Raw genomic sequence first — 25,961 nt, 5'->3', positions numbered from 1 at the left:
TTATCTTTTCACACGTAAGTCAGATAATGCTAATCCCCTGCCCTAACCCTTCTAGCAGCATCCATTACTCTAGAATGAAGTCCAAGGTCCTCACCAAGGCCCAGAGACTTAGCACAACCTGGCCTTTTGTGACCTCACTCACTCTGCCTCCCTGACCTGCTCCAGCCACACCGGACTCTTTGATGTGCCTGAGACACCCAAAGCCCACAGTGGCCCCAGGGCCTTGGCTCTTGCTGTTCCCTCTGCCTGGGACCTCAGCTATCCCTCAAATATCCACAAAGTTCATTCCCTCACTTCATTCAGGCCTTGTTCTAGCATCACCTCCTCAACTAAGATCTTCCCTGCCCCATCCAGAGTAACGGCAATTCACAATCCTCCACTCAAGTTTTGCAGTTTCTCTTTTCAGCACATTGCCTACTACCTGCTATTCATTTGTTTATGCTTGACCCCTCCCTCCCACCTCTCCCATTAGAACATAAGCTCCTTCAGGGTAGGAATCTTTTTATTCTTCACTGCTATGACCCAAATGCCTAGTAGGCATGCACTAGGTGTTTAATAAATGTGCGTTGAGTAAATAAACGAATGTGGAACACCTGGGAATCATCCATCCATCTCTCCCTCTCTCTAAATGCAGAAGCGAATCAGACTCATTATCAAAGAGAGAATAAATATGTTGACATGTATGATTACATATAATACTAGTTTCACTTGGTAGAAACGTTTAGTTGGTGCTTCCCATAGCACAGGTGAAATTTTCATAATAAGGATAATTTCTTTAAAAACACCAACTCAGTGTTGTGCAGTGGAGCAGACTTGCTTAACAGAGCCTTAGCAAAATGAATCTATAGAGATTTCTAGAAAACCGCAAAAGAAAGTAATTCTTTTCAAACCTACCAGAGACATTGATAAAAAGCAGAGTCATTGATAAAAAGCAGAATCCTTAAACAATCAGAATGTTTTACATGCACAAGGATCTAAGCTCTAACAATAAATAAATAAATTTGCTCCTGGAATCACTAAATTTTGAGCATAAATTGGGAAATTAGTTTCTTTGCCCATAGACGGTGGGATTCTAGCTGGAGTGAAATTGAGTGCAGGCCGACTTGGGAGGGTTTGGAGCACGTCCTGCACCGTTGTAATGCATGCAGAAATAAAGCTGGCTTGTGATGCACAGAGTTACAGGTATGGAGCACCTGAAAGGCCTAACGTTTCTCTGCTTCATAAAGGTTTGGGATGCTCACCATCTCTGAGACAGATGGATGTTGGAAGATGGCATCCGTCCCTTGAAGTAGGGAAGACACTTGGGTCATTTCAACAGCTCTTATTTTCCCCTACCTCTGGAAATGTTATCTTGTTATCTTTTTTTTTTTAAAGATTTTATTTTATTTCCTTTTTCTCCCCAAAGCCCCCCCATACGTGGTTGTATATTCTTCGTTGTGGGTCCTTCTAGTTGTGGCATGTGGGACGCTGCCTCAGCGTGGTTTGATGAGCAGCGCCATGTCCTTGCCCAGGATTCGAACCAACGAAACACTGGGCCACCTGCAGCGAAGCGCGCGAACTTAACCATTCGGCCACGGGGCCAGCCCCTGTTATCTTGTTATCTTTGATCACCTTTAGAACATAGCCTACTGGGGAAATGGAAAATAGATTTTTAAAAAAAAGCAGCAATAAGCGTTAATTCAGCACCATGTGGAAATCCCTGTGTTTGCTCTTTCATCCCGAAGCGTAGGACAAACTTCAGCAGTTCTTCCTGGGCTACACCAGCCTTGGTCATCTCTGAATCATGGGACTTTACACTTTATGGTGAGACCTGGGTTTTAGTCTTGACATTTGCTCACTGGGTGACCTTGGGAAAATCATGGAACTTGTCAGTTTCTTCATTAAGGAAGGGAGGGCCGTAGGCTCATCTCTGCCTGTTTCACAGGGTTATTAGGAGGTTTAAGCGAGATGGTTTACATGAAAGTGCTTTGCTTCTGGAAAGTGTGGTGCGAATGTGAAGATCCAGGGTTCTAAGGTGGGGACTGCAGACTCAAGGGCCTCCCTGAGCCAGGCCAGTAAGGCAAGCACGAGAGGCCCAGCGGGCTGTCATCTTGCTGTGCAGACACTATCGTTTTGCGTATGTACGTGTAGGAAGATTCTTTTCTTCCACGGGGACATATGGTTTCTTCAATTTTGCTTAACACACGTAGCGCTCTTGAACCAGCTTTTGTTGGGTTGTGCTTGATAGGGATACAGGTAGAAAGAAGCATTACATAAAATTTAGAATACAAGAACAATAGAAATGACAAAGGACACATGGATGTGGCCAATCAGAGACAATAGGGGTGATAAGCACTGGGGCAGGCAGCACGCTCATCCCCTCAGTTGTAGCCACTTGTTCCCACGAGACAATGGAACTCCTGGGGCCAAATTTCCCACTGGGAGAGAAGCCGGGCATTTAGAGCCATATAGAAAGCCTTCTATATTTAATTAAAAGTTGACTCACTAACTAAAGTTCTAAAAAACAGGAAACGCAACTGGGGTGAGTATCATCTTGTGAGCTGCGGTTTGTGATCCATACGACCTGTGATGTAATGTTTTCTCGTTAAGCGAAGGATCATGTCCTAATGGTCTTCTGGGGCCAACATAGCATCTCACTGGGCACTCACTTTCTACCTGCTCACCCCTTTCATGAAGTGAAGTGTACAAAATTCCCAGGTCACTGGGGTTTTCATGCCCTTTGCAGTTTTTCCTGTGTCCAGGTCATTTTCAGAGTGAGGGCTTCCCATGGTGGGAAGACAGTGTGAATTCACTTTTCCCACAGTCTTCAGTGATCTGTCCTGGGCATCTTCCCCTTGCCATGCACTTCTATTTTGGACCCTCCTTCACTGGCCTGTGCCCTGGGAGGCTGCCCTGAGATCAGGGATCCTGTGTCCTCTGGCTCCTGCTTGGGGTCGTTCAAAGAGGACGGGTGGTGGGACGAGAGGGTGGTGGTGCGTGTGTTTCCTTGGCTCTTTCTGGCCAGGTTGCCACAAGTCCTGTGTCCCTCTACTATTGGCCGCTCCTACGAGGCAGGCCTATCCACAAAGCCATACCTGTGTCCAGTAGCTTCACTATAAACATCTCTCCCACCTGCAAGCACTTTGGCTGCAAACATTTTCACCGCATAATTAATTGGCCGTAAGGCAATTTTGCAGTAGAAAAAATAAAATAACTGGTTGACAGTTTGGTTTCATTTCTGTGATAAAAGTTACTGCAAGTGTGAAATAATAAGAGAGTGTAAAGCCAGATTGCATACTATACTAGAAAATGATAATGTATCAGTTTATCAGTTTGCAAATCCTTGGGGTGAGGACAGTCACAACGCAATACCAAGCTCAGTCACGAATGTGCAGCCTAGCACTTGGAGACCAATAGCTGTCCGAATGAAGGAAGAAATTTGAGCAAAAAATAAAAAAAAGTGCAATGCCGAGCAAGAAGACAAATCAACAAGCAAAAAAAAAAACAAAAAAGTATAATGCTTTGAATGAAAGACCTGGAAGACAAGTGCTTAGGTACAATCCACAAAATAAAATCAGTTCTGTTCACAGTATTTGCCATGAATCTAAACAAATTTTAAACAAATTCAAATATTGTTTGTACTTTCATTTTTGCAATCAACTCGTTAATATTGTTCTTAATTTTATTTTTAATTCTATTTTTATTTTGTGTGTGTGTGTGTGAGAGAGGAAGGTTAGCCCTGAGCTAACATCTGTGCCAGTCTCCCTCTACTTTGTATGTGGGACGCCGTCACAGCATGGCTCACAAGTGGAGGATGTCTGCACCCAGGATCTGAATCCATGACCCCGGGCTGCTGAAACATAGTGCATGGAACTTTAAGCACTTGGCCACAGGGCCAGCCCCCTATCTTTTTAAATGACAAAATTGCCTTCTAGCCAATTAGATATGCAGTGAAAACATGTGTGGCAAAAGTGCTCAAAGCAAGGATGTTTATGGCAAAATTACCTGGAACTGGCCATACTCTCTCCTGGTTCTGGAAACCACTCTCTCCTTGTTCCCCATCAGTGAAAGCTCCCTTCTGTCACTAGTCTCAGGTCACTGCAACGTCCCTTGTTGGTTTCTTAAAAACCACTCCCACCTTCTAACTTTTTCTCCCACTTTTTATTCCTTTCCTCCCATATCCAGTGGAATATGGCAAGTATCCTACCCAGTCACCAACTGATATAATAATATTTCACATCCTTAATGATCTGAATGGACCATTTTGAGTGAGACAGTGAGAGCCCAATTCGAAATCAGAACCACAGGTGAACTCGCCAAGCCATCCTCCTGTAAGCACTAGGTAAACATTTGCCAGAAAATGAGATTAACCTTTATTTAGTCACTCACAAACCTTAAAAAAATCAATACATGTTCAAACACCTGTCTTAGAAGAAACAAAAGTCTATCATTAACTTTTTTTCCAACTTCTATCTGGGTGGTAAGCATTTTTTTACATGGAAGGTAAGGTTTAGATGCCATAATTTTGCAGGTGGGTGGAGGACTCAAATGTCAATGATGATAACAATGATGACAATACAAGCAAAGTTTAGCTGTTGGATGCTTATTATTGGCCAGGTTCTATGCTGTGTTCTTCACAGACATTGTCTCGTCTATTACTTACAACAACATTTTGAGAAAGTTACCTTCCTATACTCATTTTGCAGAGGAGACAATTGAGGTTTAGAGATGTTAAATGGTTTCATAGAGGAAGTAAGTGACTGTCCCAGGACTCAACCCCAGGTCTCACAGTTCCCTCTCGATTTCAGAGTATTTAGAATTCAAAGAAAGGAGTGGAAAGTGAGGCTGGAGTAGTCCAGAAAGGTAAGTATTGATTAACTTCGTCATCTATTTCAGAAATTGGCATTTGACTCAAGAATCGCTGGACCACGCCCTGTTTTGTTTCCTCCACTGGGCACAAGATGGCGTCAGCAGGGGTTGCGCATGAAAGGCGGCAGTTTCTGACATTCCACGGAGAAGAGACCTAACTTTATAATTTATCTTTATTTTACTACTAAAATCGAAATTTTTCTCTTGGGAAAAAACATTTATCTCTACCAAATCACACATAGCAGCAATATTTTTAAAAACGTATACTTTTTTTGATTACTTAGGTCATTCTCATTTCCTCACAGAACTGAAATTTCCTTTCGGGGAGCTACTTATTCCCCATTGGATGCAGTGTAATAAGACTCTTTTTCAAGTCCCCGGCCCTCCAGCAGGGGGTGGTTGGATTGACAGTGAATTGGCTCTACCTGTATGCACATGCTTTGCCCTGTGACTTTGAAGTTCCTTCCATCAAGAGATGGCATTTACTTCTCCATCGCTTGAGTCTGGGCTGGCCTTTTGACTGACTTTGCTCGATAGTAGCTCTGAGACCAGCCCACTGGAAGCCTTTCTGGCTTTTGCTCTCAGAACCCTGCCACCACCATGGGAACAGGCCCCGGCTAGTCTGCTGGAGGATGCGAGACCATGTGGAGAAGCATCAAGTCATTTCATCTGAAGCCATGCAAGAGCAGCTAGCCCTCAGGATCGTGACCTGTAGGATCATGAACTACCTAAGTGGCCCTTGTTTTAAGCTACTACATTCTGCGATGTTTTCTTACGCAGCAATAGCTAACGGCTCCAGTCGAGCATACTGCACACTAATACTCTCTCCAAGGTATTTGCATCTTGATCAGAGAAGACAAGAAAACAAAGACATTTAGACATTTAATCCATGGTGGCACCTAAAAAGACTGGTCTACAGTTCCTACTTTCTAGACTCAGGGTGTCTATACATTGGCCCGTTTCCAGGTTTGGTTCTCCAGCCTTCTCGTTGTTCTGTGAGTTACTGGTAAACTCTCCAATGAATTTCCTTTCTGCTGAAGTTACTGAGAGTCACTTTGTCTTGCTTGTAAGTCTAAGAAACACTAAGAGCCCAATATACAATTTGAGACAAAGACCAAGCAGGAGAGGGAAAATGTGCCACATGCAGCTGTTAGAGGAGATACTGGGGGAGAGGGCCCCCTTGCCTAGTTCTGTGTAGGCCACTGCCTGCTTTGGCTAGGCTGCTGGGCTGGTATTGCTTTTAGAGCTCTGATGAAATCCCAGACTGGTGGCATTCAATGCTTGCTGCGCTGTGGCACTGTAGAGTGTGTCAAGAGCTGTGGCCACTGCTGTTCTTCCCTCTCTTGTCAACTTCCTGATAAGTCAACTGAATTATTTTGGATTTTACCAGGCTGCACGATGTGTCCTGATTGTGCATTGAAGAATCTCATTTAAAAAAGGTATTCTGAGAAAAATGCTGTTAAAATGATCTATTCTGGGCCTTTGCACATTCTGTTCCCTTTACCTGGAGCATCCTTTTCCTCCCTTCCTGCCATCACCCCTCTCCCTGCTCCTCTCTCAGCACCAGAATGCCTTCTCTGAGCAGCCTTTCCTGCCTGCCCAGGGCCGGGTAGGGCCATTTTTCTCTGGGTCCTCACCACCTTTAGTAGCATCACACCATATCGTAAACATCATTACATCCATGATTATATTATGTTGTAAATCTCTGTTTCATCAAATACCTTCCCCCTATCCTGAGAGCTTCATGAGTTTCAAGGCTGGTGCTTTTTAAATCATTTCACCCTCCATTCCAAATAATCAAACAAAAATTGAAACCATAGGAGTCAGATATACTGGATTCAGATGGCAACTCTATGATATATTAGCAGAGTGATTTCGGTCAATCAACTTGTGCAACATTTCTAGGCATTGGTGAGCCACGGGCAAGATCCAACCTGGAGACCTGTCTTGTTTGGCCTTCATAGGGTTAATAAATGGTAGTTTAATTGCCAACACCTAAATATTATGAGACTATACATCTGGATTTCTGGCTTCTCTCAAAAGATCAGCACATTGGCCCTCTCCAGTCTGCATTTCTGTGCAACAACAACCAGCAAGCAGTAACCATCACATGACAGTTAGGGTTAGGGTGAGGGTAAATCCTCATGAGCCCTCTACAGATGGAGTTTGAGCTCCCTCCCCAGGTCAACACGGGTCCCCTGTCTGACCCTGTTACTGCAGTGAATTGAATTTACGCTGCTTTCAATGCTACATTTATTATGGTCAAAAAGTGAAAAAAAGAATTCTGCCAATGAAATCATGGCACACTGAAGACTGGAGGACGCATCCTGATTTCATCCATGTTGTATGTCAAAAAAGGAGCACCTTGGGATCTTGGAAATGGTACCTGTATGGCCCTAACAGAAACTGGAGTTTGCCAACCTTGGACCAGATGACGCTTCACATCTTTTACAGCATCCCTGTCCTTTGACTCTATTTAAACAGAAAGGACTCTTTGTATTTAGTTCCAGCCTTTTGATACTGAACCATATTTTAGAAAAGAATCAATTTTAAAATGGGTTCATATATATTATTATATATATCCTGATTATATGGTATATATCGTTATATATATTGTAATAGATGATCTATCTATCTATATCTTGTGCTTAATCTCACATTATTCTAAGGAATAATCACCAACTGTTTCCATATGCATTAATTATGACCAATATTAAACCTATAAAATAACTAGAAGGCTATAGTTAGTAGAAAAGCCATAAGATTAGGGAAATATTCTCATAATCTTTTACCAACAATTCAAAAATCCTAAAAGCTCTAAAAACCAAAAGTTTTTTTTCATAATTAATTTAGCAGGAAAATCAGACCTGAACTAATCTGAGATATTTTTAAGCCTTAAAAAAAACTCACTTAGTAATATTAAAGTTTCATTGCAGAATTATTTATATTTTTAAGTATAGGATGCTATTTCCGGCCTCACTGGGAGCGTTATCTAATATATGGTACAGGTACCATTTTCTCTTTCTAAAATCTGAAATATTAGGAATTTCAGATGTGTCTGCCGCAAAGACGCATTGTGTGGATATGTACAAATAAAGACACTAGCCCTCCCAGCTGCAAAAGATTACAGTCAAAAGTCAAATTAGGTTCCCCTCGGCTTTTGCTATACCCATTAGGCAAGGCTTGATAACATGCATTATTTCTTTATTTAATCCATTCTTGATCCATCTGAGTGACCATGTGCCAGTATAATTGGACATTATCGCTGAATAGGGATGGGCTCCTTACGCACCCGGCTCCTAATTTTCTCTTTTGACTCTAACCATGGAGGGAGAGAAATAATGATACAAAAAGCACACCCCATGCTCCCTCTGTTTTAATAGGAGTGTGCTGTCAAGAGAGAGTGATATGATAAGGTCTTAAATAAATTGATGCTCTAACAATGTGTTGAGAATGGGAAAGGTAACATTTAATAAGCATGTTAGGGTAATTAGTTAAGTCACTTGTCAATTAACTAGATTACCTAATAGCTAATTTGTCTCTCTGAGCAGCAGGCTTTGTGGAAAAGCAGTCAAGGAAAACTTATTTTGAAAGGATGACCTTCCCACATAAGTATACGTAAGCCAGTCCAATTTTAGTGTGTCTGTTGGCCTCGGAACTCCATTGATGAAAATCTTAGTTTTCTTATTTTCTTTTAATAGAAGTCCTCTTATTTTCTTCTCTTTTCTAATTGTTTTTCTTTTTTCCTTTCCTCTTTCTTCATTCTTCTGTTCTTTCTTTTCCTCTTTCTTTTTCCTTTCTTTCTTTGTTTTTTTCCAGAGCTGATTTTTACCTTAGGTCAGAGGTCAGCAAACTTTTGCTGCAAAGGGCCAGCTAGTAAATATTTGAGGGTTTGTAGGACGAGAGGCAAAATTGAGGATCTTGTGCAAGTATTTATTTAACAAGCAAGAAAACAAATATCCACAAATTTTTTTCAATCCTTTAAAATAAGTAAAAATTATTTTTAGTTCCCTTGCTGTACAAAACAGGCCATGGGCTGACTTTGGCCCACTGGCAGTAATTTGCTGACCTCTGCTTTGGGTCATCATTAAGTTGTTAATTTCCTAAATTAACATGACTGCATCTGCAATCCAGAGGCTTCAAAAATCATAGGGTCTCCTCACCATGTCTATCCTTCACCCACCCAATCAGAGGCTAAGAGCATAGACTCTGGAGCCAAACTACCCGGACTAGAATCCCAGCTTTGTCAAGAACTGTGCAGCCTTAGGCAAGTTACTTAACCTCTCTGTGCTTCAGTGGCACCATCTCCAAAATAGAAGCACCTTTCTCATAGGATTGCTATGAAGATTAAAGTGATTATATAAGTAAAACACTTAGCAGAGCATATAGTCATATAGTCAGGACTATGTAAATGTCAACTTATTTTTATTACTTTGTTAGCACAGAGAGTAGAAGGAGGGACACTTCCCATTGCAAAGAAATGACAAGCAGAGTCTAATCTCTGATCCCTGGGACCCATTTGGTGGCAGACTTCGCGCCAAAAGGAGAGGAGCTGCAAGGAGATATTCTTGGGCATTTTCCGAGTGTGCTTATGCAAACAGGATGCTGCAAATGTCTCTTTGGAGAAGGAGCCCGCCAGTGGGTCTCAGTTTTGCCTCGTGATTTATTGGGATCCTCTGCTTTTGTCCAAATGGGTTTTCCTGCCTCAGCTCTTCACAGTTTGCGCTGCTAGTCATGCTCCGTACGTTACAAAGTCTGTCTCCGTGCCCCACATAATATGGGATGCGAAGAAGTCCTATTAAAGAGATTTCCTGTTTCGGTTTCCTCACTGGCACCACGAGCGCTGTGGAGATCTCTAAAGGGCCTGTTTAGCATGCACATACTAAAACCGAGCCATGCAGATCCTTGCATTCGCAGCTCGAGAACTTTAAATGCCCCTGGCAGAAACTTCCCCTCTCTTTCCTCTCCTTCTTTCTCTCACTCTCTTTTGATGTTTCCTCTTTCTTTCAGCCTCTCCTTGACAGTAAGTGCAATCACATCGCACACAGCTTTCTTTGGAAAGCCCCCTTTTTAATGATCTGGCAGCCAGTAGACACTGAGGCCTTCCAGAAAAAATTTCAATCCCTCTTCCCACAGCTTCCGCAAGCCCCAGTGATAAATGACACCTCTCATTCTGTCACAGACAAGGAGCACAGACGGGGGACGTCAGTGATGTATGGCTCACCAGAACAGGAAATCAACTTTTTTTTTAAAAAAAGGAAAAAAACCTCAAAGAGCTGACCAGGATATTGTCAGGGTCCTGCTCCAAAGGCCTCGCCTAAGAGACAGGCTGAAAGAGAGACTAAAAAAGTTTTAGCTTAGGGAAAAAGAGCTATGAAATTAACACAAGGAGAAAGAGGTATCTATGGAGAAGCGGGCATACGGTGCGCTGCACGTTGTTCTGGCATTGTTTATTTCTTCATGGTGCCCTGGCTATTAGCCAAATTTTCACCTACTCTGGTGATTTACGGAGGAAAACGTTGATCTCTGCTCTGTGAGAATTCTGTTTTCCTTCTGGAGCCTCAGAAAAAAGTGAGTCAAGATTTGTTTGTCAAGCCTAAATTACCCCATTTTATACTGCCCCCAACGAAAAGCAATAAAACTCCCAATGCTCCCCCCAGGGATTTCCTCCATACAAAGATCGTCCCCTGCAGATGAACAGCCTCGCCTGTGTGTGTTGATGGCAGTCACAGGAAAGAGCAGGAGGTGGCTTCTTTTCCTTTGCCTTTATTTTTTTTCCTACTTTGTATCTCACTTTCCTAGTCCCCCCATCTCCCTGATCCAGAATATTGAATTCCAAGCCTTTTTTTCCCTTCTATTGAAAACCTCTGTACTCAGATCCACTTGTGGCTCTGATTTAAGAGGCAAACTCAGCCTCATTATCAAGTTGAATCGAAGCACCCACTGGGTGTCAGGTCTCTATTAGATCCAAAACAGGAAAGCAAGAAAGAGACGGCTGGATTCTTCCTGGAAAGGATTCCTCAACCTCGGCACTATTGACACTCGGGTCAGTTCATTCTCTGCGGTGGGGCTGTCCTGAGCACTGGAGGGTGCTTAGCAGCATCCCTGGTCCATACCCACTAGATGCCAGCAGCACCCTCCTTCCAGTGCCCCCCACCCCCCCATTGCTTATTGTCACAATAAGAAATGTCCTCAGACAATGCTGAATGTCTCCTGGGAAACAAAATTGCCCCCAGTTGAGAACTACTGTCCTAGAAGTTTGAAATCAAACCTGCAAAGAAAAATAACCCTCATGGGATTTGAGGGGAATGCTTGAAGTTGGTAGGTAATTAAATGCTAAGTGTGACATAGCGAATATAAGCTATAGGAATTTAGGGACTTTCCAAAAGAGATGTTTGCATTTACCAGGTTTGTGCAAATGCCTCTATTTAAGCTGCATAACAAAAATAAAATCTTGTTGTAAGACACAGAGCCACCACTTGCTTTGTGAACGTCCTGTGTATAGATACACACTCAATTAAATGTTGAAAGGCCACAGCAAGTTAAAAAAAAAAAAAAGAAAACTTAGTTTCAGACGAATCACATTAAAACAGTGGCAGATGGCAACCACAATCAAAAAATCTCTTTTTTTGCCAATGATATTAAGAAATGATATTATAAAATCTTTGATAATAAATGATCATTTATTAAATAATATTATTAAACCTTTATGAACAGTTAAGGTTCTAAATTGGATTGAAGAAGGTACAACTAAAATTAAACTCGTGTCTATGCCTTCTTTGTAGATAATAACACCAAATTGCTGACATACAAATCTTCTAAATTCTAATAGAGTTTACATAGCGATATTACAAACATTCTTTGACCTACACAATAAAACATGGGCTGAAAAGAAAACTGAGCCCAGTTTCTAGACACCATACATAAAATCTAAGGCTTTCACCCATCAGTTGTTGCCAAGAGAAATCACAGTTAATTTGGAAGACACAAACGGATTTATCCATATAAAGCCAATAATAAGAACCACAATGGAAGACAAAAAATATATATATATGTAGTAAGCTGAGCTGTGATCACAAAGAATAAACATTTAAAAATACGTAACTAATATATCGGGCACATAAAAAACCACCTTAGCACAAAAATGGAAGAAGAAAAGATCTCAATGAATTAGGAAGAATTAGAGGCCATTGTGAAATGTAGCCACTTCCATCAATTTGAAAAAGCACCACAAATGCCTGATAAACACTGTTTAATTTGCAGAATTCCAGGGTAAGCAATTTCGGTTGTCATTACTGTTATCAATATGGGTACTGAACTTCTTTCCCCAGGATGTTAAAAATGAGAGTATCTACCCTCTATCCCCCTCTCCCTGCCTCCCGACAAACCAGCTGGTGGAATTTCTTCTTCATTGCATTGGATTCTATCTTGGTCAACCGAAGACAGACCTTTCTTTGTTCACACAACACTGCCTTGCCTATCAATGGGGATCCTAATAAAATTTTATGCTGTTATGGGACTTTTCTGTCTCATCCTCACCTCCTGGTCTTGCATCATGTTGAGGGCAATTACACATTTATTTATTACACATCCCCAAAAATAAAACCGTGAAAACTATACCAAAGACAGCAGCTTTTCAATCATCCATCAAGATATACCAGTTTCAAAAGACAATCCGTGCACCACATCCTGAAGGTCATTACTCACTCTCGAAAGCTCATTTCAAAGGGCTCCTTCATCTCTTGATATTGTTAGATACTGTGTGCGCCAAAGTGCTGCCCGGGGATCTCAATAACTCCATGTTCTTTCCCTCAGAGCATGATTAGTGGGAGGTGCGGGCACCAATTTAGGCTGTGTCTACACAATGCCAAAACAGTCCGTAGAGAAATGAAACCGTCCATCACACAACTGGCAGATTTAGCTACGTGATGCCAAACTATGTTGACTCGTTCCCCACCCTGCCACTGCATTCACTGATTCTTTGAGTTCATTTTGAGTATCTGCTTAACATGCCAGATTTGAAACGGACCACAGAGACAACATGGCCTTTGCCATCTGGTGGTGCTCAAACTCTGGACCCCTTTGCACAGCTATTCTCCCTGCTTGCCACACTCTTGCCTGGCTCAATACATTTGAGCACCTGGATCCACCTTTTCCTGAAGCTTCAGATCTTCTCCCAGACTTTTTAGTTTTGTGAGCCAATACACTTCTCCCCAGCTCTTCAGTTTTTGCTTAAACTAGACAGTACTCCAAGGGCTTTACGTTCATTACCTCATTCAATCGTTACAACAGCCCTAGGAGACAGGTGTCACTGTGAGCCACACTGGACTTCATCAATGTCCTGTCCATGTCTCCTGGGCAAGTACTTCTCCCCACCAAGCATGCTACTGGGAACCCCTACGCCTCTCTGGCTGCAGGAAATTGTCCGGCTATGGGAGCACGTCTGGCTTGCATGCAGGGCAAGTTGGAAATGCTGGAGAGGAATGTGCCAGGAAGAAGGCTCTGAGCCATGGCAGATGAAGATTTGGTGGAAAACCACCCTAGCACCTTAGCCCTCATCTAGGACAACTCTGAGGGGCGTGTCTACACTGGGTACCAGTGTGCCTCTGCAGCAGCAAGTTCTAGGCGCCCACAGTGGGAACTTGCTGGGTCACTCACTCTGTACTCATTTCTCTCCCTTTCCCATCTTACTCCTCCATTCCTCCATGGGTGTTTCCCAGGATCAACAGCCCAATAAAGTATCTGTAATCAAATGTTTGTTTCCGGGGCTCATTCTGGGGGAACGTAAAGGAAGACAGCACATTTGTATAGAGAAGAAAAGAAATGCAGAGGCATTAGTGCCTGTACATGAAATAGAATTGCTCTGTTATTTTCACAACAGTGCGTGGATTTCTACTCAGCCCTGGTCCTCCCCTGGCTCATTTCTTTTAAAAGAAAGTCAAGCTCCTCACAGCTCTCTACTTCTGCCATGTTGCGATCTGAGGAACTGTGGGAGAAATCCCGCTGGGACTCATCTTGAGACCCAAGCATGAGGCTGCTTGAATCTTGGGATGATGCAAATTTTGTCACACTCCAATTTTAGTCACATACATTCTTGTGAAATTAACCTTTCTCCCAGCTTCATTTTATTGTTTTAACCAAATTTAATTTTGCCATTGTTTCTTCTCCCATCTTCTTTAAACCATTATAATCTCTGTGAATTATTGTATCTTGACTCAATTCTTTGAGGAGAAAGTTTCATACATATGTATCTACACACACACACATAAAATACTCGACATATATCTAACATATATAATAAGTGATCACATATAATAAATAAGTATGATAATATTTTACATTATAATTATAATATATAACAAAGATAGCATTATAGATATATAATTTTTAACTTATCTGTTATACATTTAATGCCATTTAGTGCCACAGATCTTGAGTCAACGTGTTTATTCATATAACCTCACATTACAGGCAACATAGCATCGTATTCAGAGCACAGCTTCAGAGCCAGACTGTGTGAATTCAAATCTCAGCTCCATGAAATATAAGTCATTAGGCAAGTTACTTAATGTCTCTGTGCCTCAGTTTTCTTACTGGTATAACAGGGAATAATAATAATATTCAGGGCTATTGCAATTTTGAGGAGTTAAAATATATGAAATGATTAATTAGAACAGTAACTGGCCTGTAGCAAACATTGCTTGTAAGTGTTCGCTGTTATCATCACAAGGTTGCTCTAAATCAAAATTCTTATGATTACTTCTGTAAAGAATGTGTTTCCCAGGGGCACAGGCAGTTGGTCCCATAGAAAATTAAGGCTGAGTTTACTGTCCAGCTGTCAGCCGTGAAGGGTGCCCTCAACTTTTCAGATGTTTCCATGTAGGAAACCATGAATATCAGATTTTAGGCAACACGGAGGATGCTGGGTGAGGAATCGGCCCCTCGTTGAGGCCTGTCAGGGCTGTGAGTAAATGTTTCACGTGCCTTCCTTCCCATAGGCCCCTTAATAAATTCTGGCTTAAATGGTAGATGTGTTTTCAATTCTAATAGTATTCACATATGCCTCATCTGGTAAACAGCACTTGTACAAAAAATTGCACTGGGGAGAAAAGCCCCCAAACACTTGTCTTAAATGTTGCAAAGCAGTGGGTCACGTCAGCGCCTGATGGAGGCAACGTTACCCAATGCGATCTGACACAATTCAAGCAATGCGATGTGACAAGACACCAGCAAGTAAGCAAAAATCGCTCTATTTTTGGCCCAAACACTCATTATCATCTTACATGCAAAGGGGCTGATTTGTGATAGCATTAAGGGGAGCGATTCTTGTTTTCATTCTATTGCTGTTACTGGCTCGTGGATGGGTTTAGGGAGCTTCTCAATGGCCTGGCCTCTCCAGGTTTCTGAATTCTTAATCTTTTGATTGCCTTCTCCAACAAGGTAGGTCACAACCCTGACTGGTTTAGCACAAAGGCTGCCAGTGTATAACAACTCTTCAGATTGAAATGAAAGAATTAGACAAGGCAGGATGCTGTTTTGAACTTGATGGGGACATCTGACCATTTGTTTAATGCTGCAGACTCTATGCCTCCTTCTTCGGGTAACAAGACCCCACTTTAACTCTAGAACACCCTTCCCCTTAGTCTTAATTCCTATGGCTTAGGTGGGGCTCATCATGTGACCCAGACCTAGCCAATCAGAGGATAGCCTACCTCTGATTGGTTAAACAGTGGCCATGTGACCTGATCAGGACCAATGAGACATAATAAGCCTTTTCTCCCCCTGGGCATTTGGAAGAGGATTAGGTGGTGTTCTTTCTCTGGGGTCTGAATCTGGAAGCCCTGTGGCCCCTGAATCTGGGGCCACCACAGGAATTCTGCGGGTGAAGCTAATACAGAGGAAGGCACATGCTAGAAAGAGAGTGAAGCAGTTATCTTCTCTCTTGGACCAAGCCAGGCCCTGAGGGCAACTACCTTGTGCAATTCAATCACATGAGCCAATTAAGTGTTTCCACTCCTCTTTCTTTTTCCTTAAGCCATTTTGAGGTGCATTTTCTGTCACTGGCAACAGAAAAAAAATTCCTGATTTAGGGATAGCCCTAAAAAGTCCATGGGCACAAAAGGTGGTGGCCCCTTCCCATCACATCCACTTGTCTGCCACCCAAAGGTGGAGATGAAGCCCACGGGTTTCCAGCTAGTGCCTGGTGGCTGTCCTGGGAAGAGGCCCCCAGCCTTCGGCTCCCATCAGCACTCCTTCCTGGTGACGGAGGCGCTTGGCTTCCTCAGCCCTTAGCTCCTATGGGCAGGAACACTTCATCACGCTGACACACTGATACGCTAAATGAATAAGTACGAAGCACGGCGAGGTCACCGAGAAGTTAACTGAAGGGATTATAAGGGACAGTAGACACACTTCACCAGGGAGGGCCCTGATAGGTGAGGAAAACACGGCCAATGCGCCCAGGCCCGCTGCCCCTTGGCTGCGCACCCCATTACAGCCCTGACACTTGAGTTCTAAACAGTTAAATATGAAACTGTCAACAAGGCCCTGTCTTAATAACCAAACTTGAGGCCTTTTATCCTGGAAGATTTATGAAGTAATTTTAAAGAGATCCAAGCAAACATCTGTCAATAAATTGAATGCCAGCTACAGGATTTACAAGCAAGACAAGAATTTCTCATTAAGTGCACATTAACACGGTGGGGATCATAAATAGAAGGAGGCCAGGATGCGAGGCTCTCAAGCTGTCATTAAAACACTATCTAAGAACTAATGAGGGAGTGATGGAAGGATACTAATGAGGCCTTGGGCTCCCAACCTTCGCCAGTCTGGAAAGGGCCGTGCAGAATCATGCGACTCGACTGCACAGAGGCTGGATGCCGGCGAGAGTGGCTCCTTGCAGCTGTTCGGCTGTCTGCTCGGGAGCTGTGGGTCTCCCCTGTCCACCGTGGGGACAGCAGAGCTACCCACATGGCTCCCTGCATATCGTCCCCAGTGGAATTCAGCTCCCAGAGCCCCATGACGGTTAACTTCAAATGGTCCCAAACACACATGCCACAAATGTTCCCATCCCACCTACTTCCTGTAGGACACTGTGCTAAATAATGTTTCCACAGTGCAAGGGGAAACCCCTGGAAACTTCTCCTTGGCTGAAACATGCCTTTGATATGCAGAGAGATAAGTCTTCATCTTTGACAGGTAGGTGTGGCAAAAAGGTAGGTATGCCAAAGAGGGAGTTTGGGAAAGATCCTGGAGGGCCAGGTGTTCCACACTGTCCCCCAACTCACTCACTTCTCTGGGCTGAATCTTCCTAGCATGCTTTGTCCTCAAGGCTCTCTCTGCACCCAGAGTGAGGCGCAGATCAGAGCCGCCAAGGAGAAGGGCAATGGAGTTGATTAGATTGGAAATGTGTAAAGGTCAATGGGAAGCTAGTTTGGGTTATGAGGTAAAACAAGTCTGGTTGGGTGCCTGGCAAACCCAGGGAATATAGCTGGGGTGGTCAAAATGAGGAATTAAACCAGGGAGCCACTGACTTTGTGATTGAGGTCAAAGCCACTCTTTATCTTTTGGTTTTCTTCATAATACCTATATCATAATATATTATTATATTACATTAACAGATTATAATATAATATATCATCACATTATCTTGATATATATTTTATGTATTGTTCCTTTTTTCTTCTCTTTGTCCATCTCCCCATTTGAATGAACTCTTTATGAGGGCAAGAGCTGTGTCTGTCTTGTTCCACACTGTGCTCCTAGAGCCTAGAGCAGATACTCAGGAAATATTTACTGAATGAATGAGTGAACAAATGAATGAATGAATAACTAGGAATCCTGAGATTCAGCTAGGTCAAACAATGGCCAATTAAAAAATACATGCTTGAGTGAAAATGAAGAGCGTGAGAGTAGACAATTTTTGTAGCAAGTGTTTTAAAATATTAAATGCTGAGAAACATGCAAAAAAGCTTCTGAGGGCGCCTAGAGTCAGCAGACAGGGTATAGTGTGAATCCAAAGAAACAGTTAAATGGCTTAAGGACTGGACATAAAATTGTCAAAGGAACCAGGAAAAGAGGACCAAGTTTTGCATGTGACATTGATTGTCATTAGGAATGTAAACATAATGAAACCAACATGGGGAGTATCTTTACTGATTGGCTAAGGAGTTTGGACTTTGTATCTCTGCCAGCGTTTTCGAAGCTTCAGTCATTTGCATACCATCTTGACATTTTTTGCCATAGCTAGCTGTTGACTTAGGGATTTGTTTTTTAAGCAGCCCACTTAAAAAAAAAATACTTCATTAAATTTATTTTAAAAGGAGGTTATAAGTCAACATCATGAATGGAAAATCAGGATCACCATAAATAAGAAAGAACTCTAAAAATAAATATGTAGCTGTTCAAATAAAATGTAGTTATTTGCATATTTCCCCCAAATCATCTCATACACTGCACTTCTGGAAACATTGTTTGGAATTCTGGGATCTATAGTATCTTAAGAAATATGTGATCAGATCAGAGCTGTGCTTTGCCAAGATACTTCTGTTGCCAAAAAGAGGAATGGATTCTAGGGGCTGGACGCACAGAGACCAGCTAGGAGGGGATGGTACTAATGCATGGGAAAGGTGAGAAAGGCCTGGATGAAGCAGCTGTGGTGGGGGTAAAGAGGGACCCATTTGAGAGCCATTTCAGAGGGAGACCAAACAGGATTTAGTGGCAGATTAGATGGGGGAGAGAGGGATGATGGCTTGTGACGGGCTAGATGTGGCTCCTTAATGGAGGGGCAGTTCCTGCCAGCCATTTACAAAGTGATTCCATTTATATCAGAGTCATTCACGGAAGCTAGACTCTTGAGCTCTGCAATGCATAAAACACAGTTATGTAAGCTCCAGGAGCTGAATTCTTGGTGACAGAGCCAGCAAGATCCTTCCTGAGGAAAACTGTTTACTCTATATACAGTGTTTAGGATGAAAAAAAAGAAACGACTATGCATCCATCTGTCTGCCCAGCTGCAGATGCTCCATAGCTGACGGAGGGAAACTTTTTGCTAGCAGATCTCCCTGCATTTTGTAAATCTAAGTCTTTGACTTTGATGTGATATCATCAATGATAAAAGCAAACAAATAATTACCAGAACATAACTATAGTGGGAAATTGAAGTAGGGAATTAGTTCACTTCCCCTATTTTATTTTTTCAGAACTGCAAGCCCCATCACCACACGCCTGGTGGTGTGAAGCAGGCAAGTAAGGGGAGAAATGTCCCCACACATACCCCCATCCCCATGAACAGGCTTGATTATATTAATCAATTTCACCAGATGACCGATCATCTCTTTCTTTCATTTTGCTTCTGTACATAAGATCTGAATATCTTCACAACAAGAAGGAAGGAAAAAAAAAATTTATCCTAGCAGTCATTTTAATCGGAAAGAAAAATGAGGGGAAAAAAATCCAAACCTCTTTTTCTTCCTCAGTAGATTTTTTCATGTAATGGTGTAATGTGATGGCTTTCTTTGGGTAAAGCAATTTGCATCACTTAAAGGAATGAAAGGAAACTATAATATCAAGTTTATCTAAACTACTGAGTGAAAAGAGACTTGAAACTCTAACTAAAGCCAAGAGGAGAACAAGCTGCTGGAAAGTTTCCGGGTTTGGGAGGAGTTTGGGTAGAAAATGGCTTTGCAGACCATAGTAGGACCACTTACTAACACCACTGGGTGTTACCGGAACAGAAGCTTGCAGTTCCTTTTCTGTAAAACAGGGTAAGAATGCCTACTGCGTGCGGTTTAGGAGAGTTGATGAGATATTGGAGTGAAGCGTCCAGCGCAGTGCCAGGCACGCGGAACACAGCCAATAAATGCTGGAAGAAGCTGTCGTTTTTAACTCCTGGTAGTTCATCTGCCATTTAGGCTCAAATTCATTTTAATTTCCCCTAGCGACTAGCTCCCCATCCCTTGATTTGCTCAATATTTTAATTTGGTAAATTCATGCACTAGTATAAACTCTCTACCTAAACCTCAAGTACTAGAAATGGAATCATAAAGGAAACATACAGTCGTGCCCCCTGATCGGCAGGGGATATGTTCCAAGACCCTCAGTGGATGCCTGAAACCACGGATAGTACGGAGCCCTGTGTAGACTATGTTTTTTCCAATACATACAGATTTGAGACGCAACAGCAAAACCAGCCCAAATTTCTTTCTCCTTCTTCACAATTTCATGGATAGAAGATTCATTCTTACTTTAGATCTTAGCAACTCAGCATATGATTTTTTTTCTTTCCTTTTTAAGTCTAGAACTTTCATCTTTTCGCTTAAGGAAGCACTTTATGGCTTCTCTTTGGCGTATCTGAATTGCCAGAATCACTACTTTTGCATTTTGGGGCCATTATGAAGTAAAATAAGGGTGACTTGAACACAGACACTGTGATTCCGCGACAGTCATCTGATAACCAGGAGGGCTACTAAGTGACTAACAGGCAGGTGACGTCTACAGCATGGCCACGCTGGACTAAGGCATGATTCATGTCCTGGGCAGGACAGAGTGGGGCAGTGCGAGATTTCATCATGCTACTCAAATGGTGCACAACTTAAAACTTACAAAACTTTTATTTCTGGAATTTTCCATTTAATATTTTCAGACTTGGGTTGATCACGGGTAACTTAAACTGTGGAAAGTGGAACTGCGGAGAAGGCGGGACTACTGTACTTAACCAGCACTATGACAAAGTCTTCCCTCTTGGGAGAATGGGTCAACAAATTGTGGCGCATTCATACAACGGAACATTCCTCAACATTGAAAAGGAGCAATCGATAGACACGTGTGAAAACTACAGGGATCACAAAGGCATTATGCTGCATGAAAGGAGCCAGTCCCCAAAGGTTAATTGCTGTAGGAGTCTATCTCTATACAGTACCAAAAAGACTACAGTGAAGCAGAACAGATCAGTGGGTTACAGGGAGTGGGGGTGGAGGGAGGATGTGACTCTAAAGGGAAAGAGGAGGGAGGTTTTTGGAGTGATGGAGCTGTTCTGTGTGCTGACTGTCGCGGTCACAGTACAAGTCCATACATGCATTAAAATTCATAGAATTGTCCACCACCAGAAAAAGTCAGTTTTACCATATGACAGCTTAAAAAGTACAATAAAAAGCATCCAAACCTAAATATAAAGTCTTCATTCTTGGAAGATGCGTTCCATTTCACACACATAGATGAAAACAAAAAGCAGTGCCAAAACTTGTGTGTGTGTGTGTGTGTGTGTGTGTGTGTGTGTGTGAACCTGAGAGAGAAACAGAGTGTAGATATCATATATAAATTATATGAGCATGGAGTAAAGAGTGAAGGTTCCTCCAGGTTGATTTGGATTACGGGATGGGTGGTGGAGGGAGAGTACAGTGAGCATGGGGTGGGGCCAGGCATGGGAGAGCCAAGCGAAACAGAGGGAAAAGATGACCAACTGAAATAGAAAAGCAGCAACTATAATACAATCCATTATGTAGAGTTATGCATACATGCGCGTGCATAAAGACACAAAGTTGCATATATGGCACAAAGTTGCATATATGGCTACATGGCTACAGATTTGTAAGCATGGCCATACTACACTGTCAAGCAGGAAAGCAAGTTTTGGAGTAATTTATAGAGGATGCATCTCATTTGGAAGATATAAACAGATGAGTTAAAAGCTCTGAGATGTATAACCTCTTCCGTTTCTAAATGCCCAGCTCCTCTTATTTCAGTTTGTAAGCAGAGAGAAGAAAAAGTGTCAAATCACCAGATAATCTTTATTGAGACATGTAATGCTCCAGGTAAATGAACATTGGAAATTCTGCAGTGTCAGAAAAAAAATGTTGTTTTCTTTGGTACAAAACCTTCCAATTTAATATCTCAATATGGTTTGCTAACACTAATTGGCTTATCCACTCAAACACTGCTTGTGGACAGTTTTCAAGAAAAGAAAATAATTTGCCCCATTTTCCAGATGGAGATGAGAAGAGCAGCACGTGGCTTCATTGCTAGTGTGTCCTGGGGTTTAAAGAGCACTTCTTTATGTCATTGCACAGAATTCGAGCGTTAGCCTGGCCTCGTCAGTCATGCCCACTTTACGGGCAAGGAAACTGAGGCCAGAGGGGGCCATCACTGACCTTTCCTCTCAGTAGAATGCCTTTAATTTTTCAAAGTATTTCCATGGGTGTCTGTGCTGCCAGATAGTATCAAGGACTTGCCTATGAGACATGGGGACTAACTTTTTAAGAAAAATGGAAACAAATCTATCAAAGAATGCAAGGACAACATTCTTATAAAAGGTCCTAAGAGGACAGACTGTTCAAATCTATTTGTTCTAGTCATCAGAGGGTTAGGCTAAACAGACCTTTTGGTCCTGAATCCGCCCCATCGTCAGTGTCAGGAATGTTGATAAGGATAAATTAAGAACACGGTATTACTGGCCTTGATACTGTGAGGTCTACAAAGTTAGGACAATTTTCCCAATACTGTATTTGGCAATGTGATAGGATTTATTGGAATGGCTAAATGTTCGGTTGATTTTTATTGATTTTCCTCGGAACATTGAATATACATAGAACTCAATATAAATAAAATGTAAAAATACACATTTTTAAATAGAGTTACCTGCCAAAGTGCCATATTCAGGATGTAACTACCTGCTGCTTATACTACCTTGCGCTTAGGCAGTCTGACTTTCTTTCAGCAGAAGACAGTGTTGCATTTTCTTCATGGCATGTCTACATCCTACCCCTGGGGCAATATTGTGTCTACCAAAGTGGCAGACCATGAGGAACAGATACAGGTTGGGGAGATAGTGGAGCTGGCTCAAACTGGGTACATTATCCTTAGGGCTGTCCATGTAGCTGCTGGGCTATGGGAAAAAAGAGATTAATTACAGGAAATGGAGACACATCAAAGGCAAGGAAGTAGCAGATCAGAGCTTCTGGCTGACAGGACCAAGTTGAGAAACAAATGGGGGTCACGTCGAAGTCAACAATGATGGTGGTCAAAACAGAAGGAAATGAAGTCCAGTTGGAAGAAGGTGAGCAACTTGGAATCTAAGGGCTCAAAGCGTGGGCACTCATCAAGGAGTTCTGGGGCTGGACTCACACCCAGGAGGGAAGTAGAAGGCCAGGCGAGCAATGCAATGAATAATATAAAAATCATGGATTACTGCTTTTGTATCATAATCACATGTTAGCAGGGGCAGGGAGACAAAGGAAAGAGAGAGGGCAACGGAGAGAGATATGCACAATGAAGGTACAAAATGAGTGTTGGAAAGAGAATAAGGGAGGAAGGATGGAAGGGAGGGAATGAGGGAAGTGACGAGTCGAAAAATAAAGCGAAAGTGGATTTCAGAGGCAAATTGGAGTGAGCATAAAATCCCAATAAATATTTAATGTGAGGACAAGCTAATTAAGCATGGATTCTGTACACAAGTAATCTACTATTTAGTGAGTTTGTGTAAATCACTCTGAGTTTGGCACACAGTGATAAAGCGTTATAACACATACACCTGATGCAAGATGAGGCAGGTCTTGGGTTGAGGACATGGCACTAGGAGGGGGATAGAGACAAATAGAGAATAGGAAAAAATTAGAAATAATCAATAGAAGGAGAGAGAAATGGGAGTGGGGGGGGACTCTGATTTTTTTTTTTTTAAGATTGCCACCTGAGCTAACAACTGTTGCCAATCTACTTTTTCTTTCTGCTTCTTCTCCCCAAATCCCCCAGTACATAGTTGTATACTTTAGTTGTGGGTCCCTCTAGTTGTGGCATGTGGCCACCTCAACGTGGCCTGAGGAGCGGTGCCATGTCTGCGCCCAGGATCCGAACCAGTGAAACCCTGGGCTGCCACAGTGGAGCGCGAGAACTTAACCACTCGGCCATGGGGCCGGCCCGTCTGATTTTTTTAAGATCAGAGTTTAGGGAGGTGAATTTCTGTACCCGAGGATAACAAAAACTAAGGAGGGGTAGAAAGAACAACAGAAGTCTTCTGGATTGCGAGGGAGGACTCAAGGTATTTCAGAGACATTTAAGCCCATCCTTGCCTTAAACCTCAAGGTAGCGCCATTCTCAAAAGATGGAACCCCTGCTCAGAAACCAGGACACCGACAGCAAGACATAAGCGAAGGGTGTTCCACTGACATTAACTCATGAGAGGGGCAGAACAGTTGCTACCCAGGTCTGATTTATCATTCCATTCTCCAAAAAGCAAGGGAAGACTGAGGCCAGAGAACACGTCAAGCGTGCCTTCACTCAAGCCAGGCTGCTCCCGACTACCCCGTGCAAGATCATTCTTTATTCTCTTTCTCTCTCCTTCTCTCTTGCCCTCTCCTTCCCTCCTTTTTCTTTTCTTTCTCTCTCTCCAATTTCTGAATCTCACTTGCTCCCTCTCTCTTTCTCTTCCACTCTCAATCCGCAAAATGCTCGCTCTGTTTTCGCTGTGTAAAGTTCTGTTTCCCACCCATGGAAGACAGAGGTTCCCAGTGTGGTTCCCCTCCTTTTTTTTTTCAGGGTCATTCAAGTGCAAATGGGTGAAGAGTAACAGATTAAAATACAACTCCAATTAAGGTCCTTGGACGTCACAACGCACTAATGTCAACATATTGTTTAGCAGCTGTAAATTACTAGGAAGATGAAAGTTTCTTTGGTATTTTTTTTTTCTTTTCGAAAGTCCAGAAGCCTAGCGAGACTTCTTAAAAGCTCTCTGCGGAAAGACTGGAGCAAGAACACAGAGTGTGGGAAAGCACAAAACAGGCAGATGTGAAGCTAGCAGATTCATTTCTCCCCAAGTGTCACAGCCGGGAAGCCATCTCCGATGATGTGCTGGATTTGATGAGAGCCTCATCAGAGGACCCGGATGCTCAGCTTTTAACTTATTTTTGCTAAGCAGGTATTTTTGCAAACAAGAATTAGAGAATGGCCTCCAGCTAAATTGCAGGGAGTCCCTGAGGAGCAAATCCTCAGAGAAGAGAATCACCGAAGAAGAAAATGAAGATGACAAGGCTGTTGCTTCTTAATAAACATGATCACATTTTCAGCATGCATTATTTATTACTTTTCTTTCACTGATTTATTGTCCTAAAACATGTAATCCAATATGGAGAGGAGCACACACATGCCTACACAGATGTCCTCGTAACATCCTTGTGTTCCACAAAAAACAAAACACATAACAACCCCAAACGTGCAGGCGGCCTCGAGTTGGTGGGACCACTATAAACATCTTAATCTGGTTTATCTTTTCCTCTCTCTCTTCCCCTTGCTCTTCTCCCTCTTTGCAAGATGCATAAATAGAATAAAATCGTTATCCTCCAAAGTGACAATCTTAGTCATTGCTTAGTGAGCATCATCTATACGTCAGGGCCTTAATATATGATATTACTGATCCTGCAGAAGAAAAGAGCATTTCCTCCATTTTGCATGCATAGAATAGTGGAGGCTCAGAGACTGTAAGTGACTTTCCTAAAGTCACACAGCTAGAAATTCCCAAGCTGAGATTAGAATTTGGGTGTTTGGCTGCTGAGAGCATGTTTTAATTGGTAAACTGCACTGCCTCAGTGCAAGGTTGCAAAGTTGAAGAAGGCAGGGCCTCTGTTCAAATCAAGCTACTGAGTCCAGAACCTGAGATCTTCTCCACTAACTTCGCTGCTCTTCAACATATAAATTCCTCTGAAATCAGTCAACTCTGTGACTTGAAAAAGGAAACAAGCAACGTCACCTTTGGCTCTGGCTCTGCCTTGCCCCATAACTCTTTCTTTTCCTTCCAGCTTCATTGAGACAGATTCACATACGATACACACACCCGCTTCTTGAGGCTTACCTGGAGAAACTCCCAGCAGCCAGTGTTACGAAGTGAATAACCACAGTAACAAGTAAACATCTCGAGACACGGTCAACCAAACAGAGCTACACACTTTCTTTTCTTTTTTTGCTACTGCTCTCTTCCCCTGAGGGGAGTTAACAAGAAGCAGGACTACATTTCTCTACGTTTCTTTGTCGGCTTCCCTTCCAAGGAGGAAATGAGTACAAAGCGAGCACGGAGCTTTTCTGAAACTGTTGACGAGGTCTTGGTAACACAACATATACCGGAGAAGCTG

The 25,961-nt window shown here is 42.5% G+C and overlaps 1 protein-coding gene and 1 long non-coding RNA gene across 12 annotated transcripts in view; one reads left to right on the top strand and one right to left on the bottom strand.

Annotated features, from left to right (window-relative positions):
• Positions 1 to 25,961, bottom strand: part of TSHZ2 (teashirt zinc finger homeobox 2) — a 444,024-nt gene that overhangs the window by 275,993 nt on the left and 142,070 nt on the right. The gene's annotated exons all lie outside the window — the stretch shown is intronic.
• The window catches only part of LOC139040341 (uncharacterized), a 94,939-nt gene that overhangs the window by 20,771 nt on the left and 48,207 nt on the right, over positions 1 to 25,961 (top strand). The window contains exon 1 of the long non-coding RNA XR_011494688.1: positions 1 to 25,961. This exon is cut by the window's left edge and continues 20,771 nt beyond it. This is a non-coding gene — a long non-coding RNA (uncharacterized lncRNA).

The sequence above is a fragment of the Equus asinus genome, chromosome 15 (genome assembly GCF_041296235.1).
Source record: "Equus asinus isolate D_3611 breed Donkey chromosome 15, EquAss-T2T_v2, whole genome shotgun sequence".
Taxonomy (NCBI): domain Eukaryota; kingdom Metazoa; phylum Chordata; class Mammalia; order Perissodactyla; family Equidae; genus Equus; species Equus asinus.
This window is presented reverse-complemented; position numbering and strand designations above follow the sequence as displayed.